A 7738-nucleotide genomic window follows, 5' to 3' on the forward strand; every position below is an offset into this window, starting at 1 on the left:
AAAACATCTGTGTTTGAAAAACACCCACTGTGCACAAAAACAACAAATAAACAATCCAACACTAAATTATCTAAAAAAAGTTAAGAAAAAAACATTACAAACACCTGCCGTAATGTGTAAATATTTAAAAGCCAACTATGGTACGCACGCACAAACCGACAAAATGAAAATATGCAAACAAACGTGAATATATTCAAACACTTGTACAAATACTCAAAGTTAACTACAATAAATCAAAAAAGAACTTTATACCTCAAAGCCGAAGAATACTTTTCCTTAGTAGTTCGAAACTTGCGTGAACAATTCAGGATTTATGTTGACTATCGCGAGTCATTAACTCGTTCACAGTCAATTCGTATTGAATCGTCGAGTTGCACAATTTTACCACAGTTATAATACATTTTTTATCATAAAGAGCTTGACTTCGGAAGAGATCGAACTTATGCATCCATTTTTACAGCAATATCATCCATATGTGGTTAAAATGCAAAGCAAAACTCTTCTACCACAATATTTGGGAATGTATTATGGATGTGAAATACAGTTTTTGTCACAAAATGCTGTGCTCGGGTATACAAATTTTTGGATTTCGTTATCTGCTAGACTTTCCTTTTGATAAATGCTCGCACTCCATCGACGGCTCCTTGCAAAAAAATTATATTCTAATAAAGAGTATTTAGTATTTAATTATTTTATATAATCAACCAGGCTTTATAATATAAATTTGATTTTAAACTGAGAGCAGTTACCTTAAATAAAATAAATATTTTAGAAAAGCAACTAAAGGATTTCTTAATTTTAGTTAAGAGATTTATCAAGAAAATAATATGTCATGCGTTAACTTGTCACTTTTAAAAGCAAACGATTTTCTCCTGACAACCTAGTTGAAATGAGCACCCTTATTTTGATTTGTAAGCCTATAATTTTCGCCAAAATCTATTTGAATAGCTATTTCAGTGGAATTTAAAGTTTGGTTTTTGCTCATATGTAAATAATTAATGTAAATGTATATATTTACATACTTAAGTCAATTTTATAAGACAAAAAATAATTTTCAATTTTTAAATTCCACACCTACGATGTCGCACGTGACCAATTTTAAGGAGTTACCAAAACCACAAATCTTCTGATTTTTTAACAATATTAATATTATTATATTAATTTAATATAAATAAATTTAAATATTTTCCTACGAAAATATGCAAAAACTTTGTAATTCTATTAATGTTTAATATTTTGTCTGTGGTGGACCTTCTGGCGGAAATGCTCATATCCCGAATTTCATTAAAATAGGTGGAGTGGTTTCTGAGATATGGTTTATGACCTATAATGGGCGACGTCATTTATTTGAAAACATCTGTGTTTAAAAAACACACACACACAAACAACAAATGAACCAACATATCGTTCATTTACATGAATAGTGTCATAACCCAGAAAACACGATTTTTGCACTCAGATACACAAAGCAAACTACAATAAATTATACAAAAAATAACTTTACACTTTAAAGTCGCAGAATACTGTCCCTTAGTATATCGCGGTCGACTGTAGTATACTATCCCAAAATTTGGATGATAAAATGGGTACCGTTGGAAAGAGGTGATTCTCCAGATTAAGAGATATTCCAGATATTCGCACTTGAACGTGTATCTTGAATTTTCCCGATATATATTAAAGTTTTTATTAATATTTTGCACTCTTTATTCACTTACACTTTACCACATAGTTTCTGCACATTTATTTTTTTTTTAATTATGACGAAAAGAGATGTAAATAAATATTTAACATTTTACATAAATCTTCATTTCAACAATAACAAAATGGTTGCAGGTTGACAAGTAATAAGTGTTGCTATTTTATTGCCATTATTCATATGTTAACAGAATATAGGTAAACAAAAACGGTCACCAAAGCAGCTAATAGCGTTTTTAGACAGAAGCTAATTGATCATTTTAAAGGCCTCTGCTCGATTTAAACGCTTATTAAGATCGATTTACCATGCAAAATAAAATCTCTATTTATTTTAAATTGAATTTAAATCGACTTGAAAATCAAATTCCACTCTTCGACAAAGACGTACGATATACATTCCTTGTCTGCAACAAACAACAAGTGTACAAACATATTTTGTCGCACCAAATCCAGCTCAATACTAACCCTGCCAGCCAGGCCTAACCACTTTACCCTCATGTTTCTTCAATTACTAACACCAACGCACACGTTTTCAAAAAAAATAATTATTATTATTTAATTAATCTTTTTACCTTCAATTAACTTTTTTTTAGAATTTATAATTACAAATATTTAATTACTATATTTTTTAAATTTTATAATAATTATTATATAATTAATCTTTTTTTACCTTCAATTAACATTTTTTCAGAATTTATAATTACAAATATATAATTAATTTTTTTCATATTTTATAATTATTATTGTTTAATTAATAATTTTTCAGCTTTGGCTGGCAGGGAAATTATGAGAAAAAAACAAATTTCAAAAAAAAAAAAAATCTTACACACACCTGCCGTAATATTTAAATGCCAACCATGAAACAACACAGAAACCGACAAATATGAAAATATACAAACAAACGTAAATATATTCAAACACTTCTCGTAATGTACAAATACGCAAAGGCAACTACAACAAATTATACAAATAAGAACTTTATACCTCAAAGCCGTAGAATACTTTTCCTTAGTAGTTCGGACAATTCAGGGTTTATATTGACTATCGCGAGTCATTAACTCGTTCACAGTCGATGCGTATTGAGTCGTCGAGTTGCACAATTTTACCAAAGTTATAATACATTTTTTATCATAAAGAGCTTGACTTTGGAAGAGATCGAACTTATGCATCCATTTTTACAGCAATATCATCCATATGTGGTTAAAATGCAAAGCAAAACTCTTCTACCACAATATTTGGGAATGTATAGAAAAAACTCTTGAAAGCGGTCAACAATAGTTTGTGGTTATGCGCAATGTATTTGGTTCTCATCTTGACTTGAACTTGAAAGGTATTGCCGTGGATCGCGAAGCGTCAGAAAAGCAATTATAAAAGTGTTTACATACTTATAAAGATTATAACGAATTTTATAAAGCTAAAAGTAAGAATTGAAATTGAGGAGGAAGTCAAAAAGAAATTATTAGACACATTGTCAAGTGATGCTGATTCTATGCTATTCGCTCTTAGTCGACATACATGACTGCTTTCGTGTCGTGTCGAAGCAGGGCGAAAGGTCTCAACCGTCTGGACGCAGCGAAAACAGCGAATACGAGGATTGTGATGATATATTTTATTGACATTAAAGCTAAAGCTGTTAAGTATAGAATTAATGTCGATGAAATTTCTACTTATGATCCCGAACAATATGCCAAAAGATGTCTAAACTTCATGGAATTTAAGAGAATTTTATTTGAATTAACAATATAAAAAATAATAGTAACATTTGTAAGGTTCGCAATGTTGCTTTGTTAAGAAATTGTTTGTCACTGTATTGAAATTGTGATTTGAATCATAAATTGAGTACGTTTTCGTCTTTATGCGTAAGAATTTTTCAGTATATTGAAAATTTTACTCTAATATAATTTAATGTAAACGTTAGCCACAGAAACGAGTGGAGGGGTCTGCTGGTATAAAATAAAGACTAATATCTGAAAATAAAATATTAATTTATTTAATAAAATAAATGTCACCATAGCCCTGCATCGATAATGATTTTTATCTAAGAAAAATATATATGAGACTCCCTAAATAATTATTGAAGTTGAACAATACAAATAATTGAAGGAAAAGCTAAGTTCGGGTGCAAAAAAAAAATACTTATAGTCCATAAAATGAATATCTTAAACTTTCTTAATATTATCTTTATACAACCTTTTTAGAGGGTATTTGTTTTATGCATTTTGGGTATTTATTTATTTTGGTTCTTTTCATATGTTTGCAAAATATCTGATATGTTCACAGCCGGTGAGTGGGCCACGCCATTTGTTTGAAAACATCTGTGTTTGAAAAACACCCACTGTGCACAAAAACAACAAATAAACAATCCAACACTAAATTATCTAAAAAAAAGTTAAGAAAAAAACATTACAAACACCTGCCGTAATGTGTAAATATTTAAAAGCCAACTATGGTACACACGCACAAACCGACAAAATGAAAATATGCAAACAAACGTGAATATATTCAAACACTTGTACAAATACTCAAAGCTAACTACAATAAATTATACAAAAAAGAACTTTATACCTCAAAGCCGAAGAATACTTTTCCTTAGTAGTTCGAAACTTGCGTGAACGATTCAGGGTTTATGTTGACTATCGCGAGTCATTAACTCGTTCACAGTCAATTCGTATTGAATCGTCGAGTTGCACAATTTTACCACAGTTATAATACATTTTTTATCATAAAGAGCTTGACTTCGGAAGAGATCGAACTTATGCATCAATTTTTACAGCAATATCATCCATATGTGGTTAAAATGCAAAGCAAAACTCTTCTACCACAATATTTGGGAATGTATTATGGATGTGAAATACAGTTTTTTTCACAAAATGCTGTGCTCGGGTATACAAATTTTTGGATTTCGTTATCTGCTAGACTTTCCTTTTGATAAATGCTCCCACTCCATCGACGGCTCCTTGCAAAAAAATTATATTCTAATAAAGAGTATTTAGTATTTAATTATGTTATATAATCAACCAGGCTTGATAATATAAATTTGATTTTAAACTGAGAGCAGTTACCTTAAATAAAATAAGTATTTTAGAAAAGCAACTAAAGGATTTCTTAATTTTAGTTGAGAGATTTATCAAGAAAATAATATGTCATGCGTTAACTTGTCACTTTTAAAAGCAAACGATTTTCTCCTGACAACCTAGTTGAAATGAGCACTTTTATTTTGATTTGTAAGCCTATAATTTTCGCCAAAATCTATTTGAATAGCTATTTCAGTGGAATTTAAACTTTGGTTTTTGCTCATATGTAAATAATTAATGTAAATGTATATACTTAAGTCAATTTTATAAGACAAAAAATAATTTTCAATTTTTAAATTCCACACCTACGATGTCGCCCCTGACCAATTTTAAGGAGTTACCAAAACCACAAATCTTCTGATTTTTGAACAAGGTTTTTTTATTTTAAATGTATACAAATTTACTGTTTATACCCAAAATTTGCCGAGCTTGCTGCTTATATTTGCGATGCAGTGGGAACAAGTGTTGTTTTTTAATGGAAATGCGATGCAGTGGGAACAAGTGTTGTTTTTTAATGTCGCACGGGACATTAAATAATAGGATAATAAGAGAGCAAAAACTTACAGTTATTTGCAATCGCATGCTTTCTTATGTATTTTATTTTGCTCTTTGTTTATAAAGGTTTTACACAAAGCAAAAAATTATACATGATATGTTTCTTTAACAATTTTGACGAAAAAAACAAATGCAGTGGAAAAATCGAAATGAGAAAAGTAGCTCATATTCGACTTGGCTTTGGTATATCTCGTAATTGGTTATGAATTAATTTAAAATTAATTTAATATATATAAATTTAAATATTTTCCTACGAAAATATGCAAAAAATTGGTAATTCTAATAATGTTTAATATTTTGTCTGTGTTGGACCTTCTGGCGGAAATGCCCATATACCGAATTTCATTAAAATAGGTAGGGTGTTTTCTGAGATATGGTTTATGACCTATAATGGGCGACGTCATTTATTTGAAAACATCTGTGTTTAAAAAAACACACACACACACAAACAACAAATGAACCAACATATCGTTCATTTACATGAATAGTGTCATAACTCAGAAAACACGATTTTTGCACTCAGATACACAAAGCAAACTACAATAAATTATACAAAAAATAACTTTACACTTTAAATGAGTGAGAAAGAGAAGACATAATTGTCATTAGTGAAACCAAAAAATTCCCATAAAGGGAAATAAAAAATATTGAAAAACGCGAGTCATTTGCGCTCATACAACCAAAAAGGTAAGTTGAATGGATTTGTTGATATGTTTTATTATAATTTATATATAATTAATTAATTTATAACATTATTCCAGCAGCATACAACAATCAAACATATAACCAAAAAGATAAGTTGAATGGATTTGTTGATATAATTATTATTATTTATTAATAAATATTTTTTCAGATTTTATAATTATTATTATTTAATTAATCTTTTTACCTTCAATTAACCTTTTTTTAGAATTTATAATTACAAATATTAAATTACTATATTTTTTAAATTTTATAATAATTATTATATAATTAATCTTTTTTTGCCTTCAATTGACTTTTTTTCAGAATTTATAATTACAAATATTTAATTAATTTTTTTTTCCAGATTTTATAATTATTATTGTTTAATTAATAATTTTTCAGCTTTGGCTGGCAGGGAAATTATGAAAAAAAAAACAAATTTCAAAAAAAAAACTCTTACACACACCTGCCGTAATATTTAAAAGCCAACCATGAAACAACACAGAAACCGACAAATATGAAAATATACAAACAAACGTAAATATATTCAAACACTTGTCGTAATGTGCAAATACGCAAAGGCAACTACAACAAATTATACAAATAAGAACTTTATACCTCAAAGCCGTAGAATACTTTTCCTTAGTAGTTCGAACAATTCAGGGTTTATATTGACTATCGCGAGTCATTAACTCGTTCACAGTCGATACGTATTGAGTCGTCGAGTTGCACAATTCTACCAAAGTTATAATACATTTTTTATCATAAAGAGCTTGACTTCGGAAAAGATCGAACTTATGCATCCATTTTTACAGCAATATCATCCATATGTGGTTCAAATGCAAGGCAAAACTCTTCTACCACAATATTTGGGAATGTATAGAAAAAACTCTTGAAAGCAGTCAACAATAGTTTGTGGTTATGCGCAATGTATATGGTTCTCATCTTGACTTGAACTTGAAAGGTATTGCCGTGGATCGCGAAGCGTCAGAAAAGCAATTATAAAAGTGTTTACATACTTATAAAGATTATAACGAATTTTATAAAGCTAAAAGTAAGAATTGAAATTGAGGAGGTAGTCAAAAAGAAATTATTAGACACATTGTCAAGTGATGCTGATTCTATGCTATTCGCTCTTAGTCGACATACATGACTGCTTTCGTGTCGAAGAGGAAGCAGTGCAGGGCGAAAGGTCTCAACCGTCTGGACGCAGCGAAAACAGCGAATACGAGGATTGTGATGATATATTTTATTGACATTAAAGCTAAAGCTGTTAAGTATAGAATTAATGTCGATGAAATTTCTACTTATGATCCCGAACAATATGCCAAAAGATGTCTAAACTTCATGGAATTTAAGAGAATTTTATTTGAATTAACAACATAAAAAATAATAGCAACATTTGCAAGGTTCGCAATGTTGCTTTGTTAAGAAATTGTTTGTCACTGTATTGAAATAGTGATTTGAATCATAAATAGAGTAAATTAAATTTCAAATTAATCGGCTATACGTTTTCATCTTTATGCGTAAGAATTTTGCACTATATTGAAAATTTAACTCTAATATGCGTTAACTTGTCACTTTTAAAAGCAAACGATTTTCTCCTGACAACCTAGTTGAAATGAGCACTTTTATTTTGATTTGTAAGCCTATAATTTTCGCCAAAATCTATTTGAATAGCTATTTCAGTGGAATTTAAACTTTGGTTTTTGCTCATATGTAAATAATTA

General features: G+C 29.2%; 2 pseudogenes; both read left to right on the plus strand.

The window, feature by feature from the left end:
* The first annotated feature begins 267 nt into the window (after positions 1–267).
* On the plus strand, positions 268–3402 carry LOC128923439 (phosphatidylinositol 5-phosphate 4-kinase type-2 alpha-like; annotated as a pseudogene).
* Positions 3403–4275: 873 nt separating this feature from the next.
* Positions 4276–7355, plus strand: LOC128923440 (phosphatidylinositol 5-phosphate 4-kinase type-2 alpha-like; annotated as a pseudogene).
* Positions 7356–7738: the final 383 nt, after the last annotated feature.

Source organism: Zeugodacus cucurbitae, chromosome Y (genome assembly GCF_028554725.1).
Source record: "Zeugodacus cucurbitae isolate PBARC_wt_2022May chromosome Y, idZeuCucr1.2, whole genome shotgun sequence".
Classification (NCBI taxonomy): Eukaryota; Metazoa; Arthropoda; class Insecta; order Diptera; family Tephritidae; genus Zeugodacus; species Zeugodacus cucurbitae.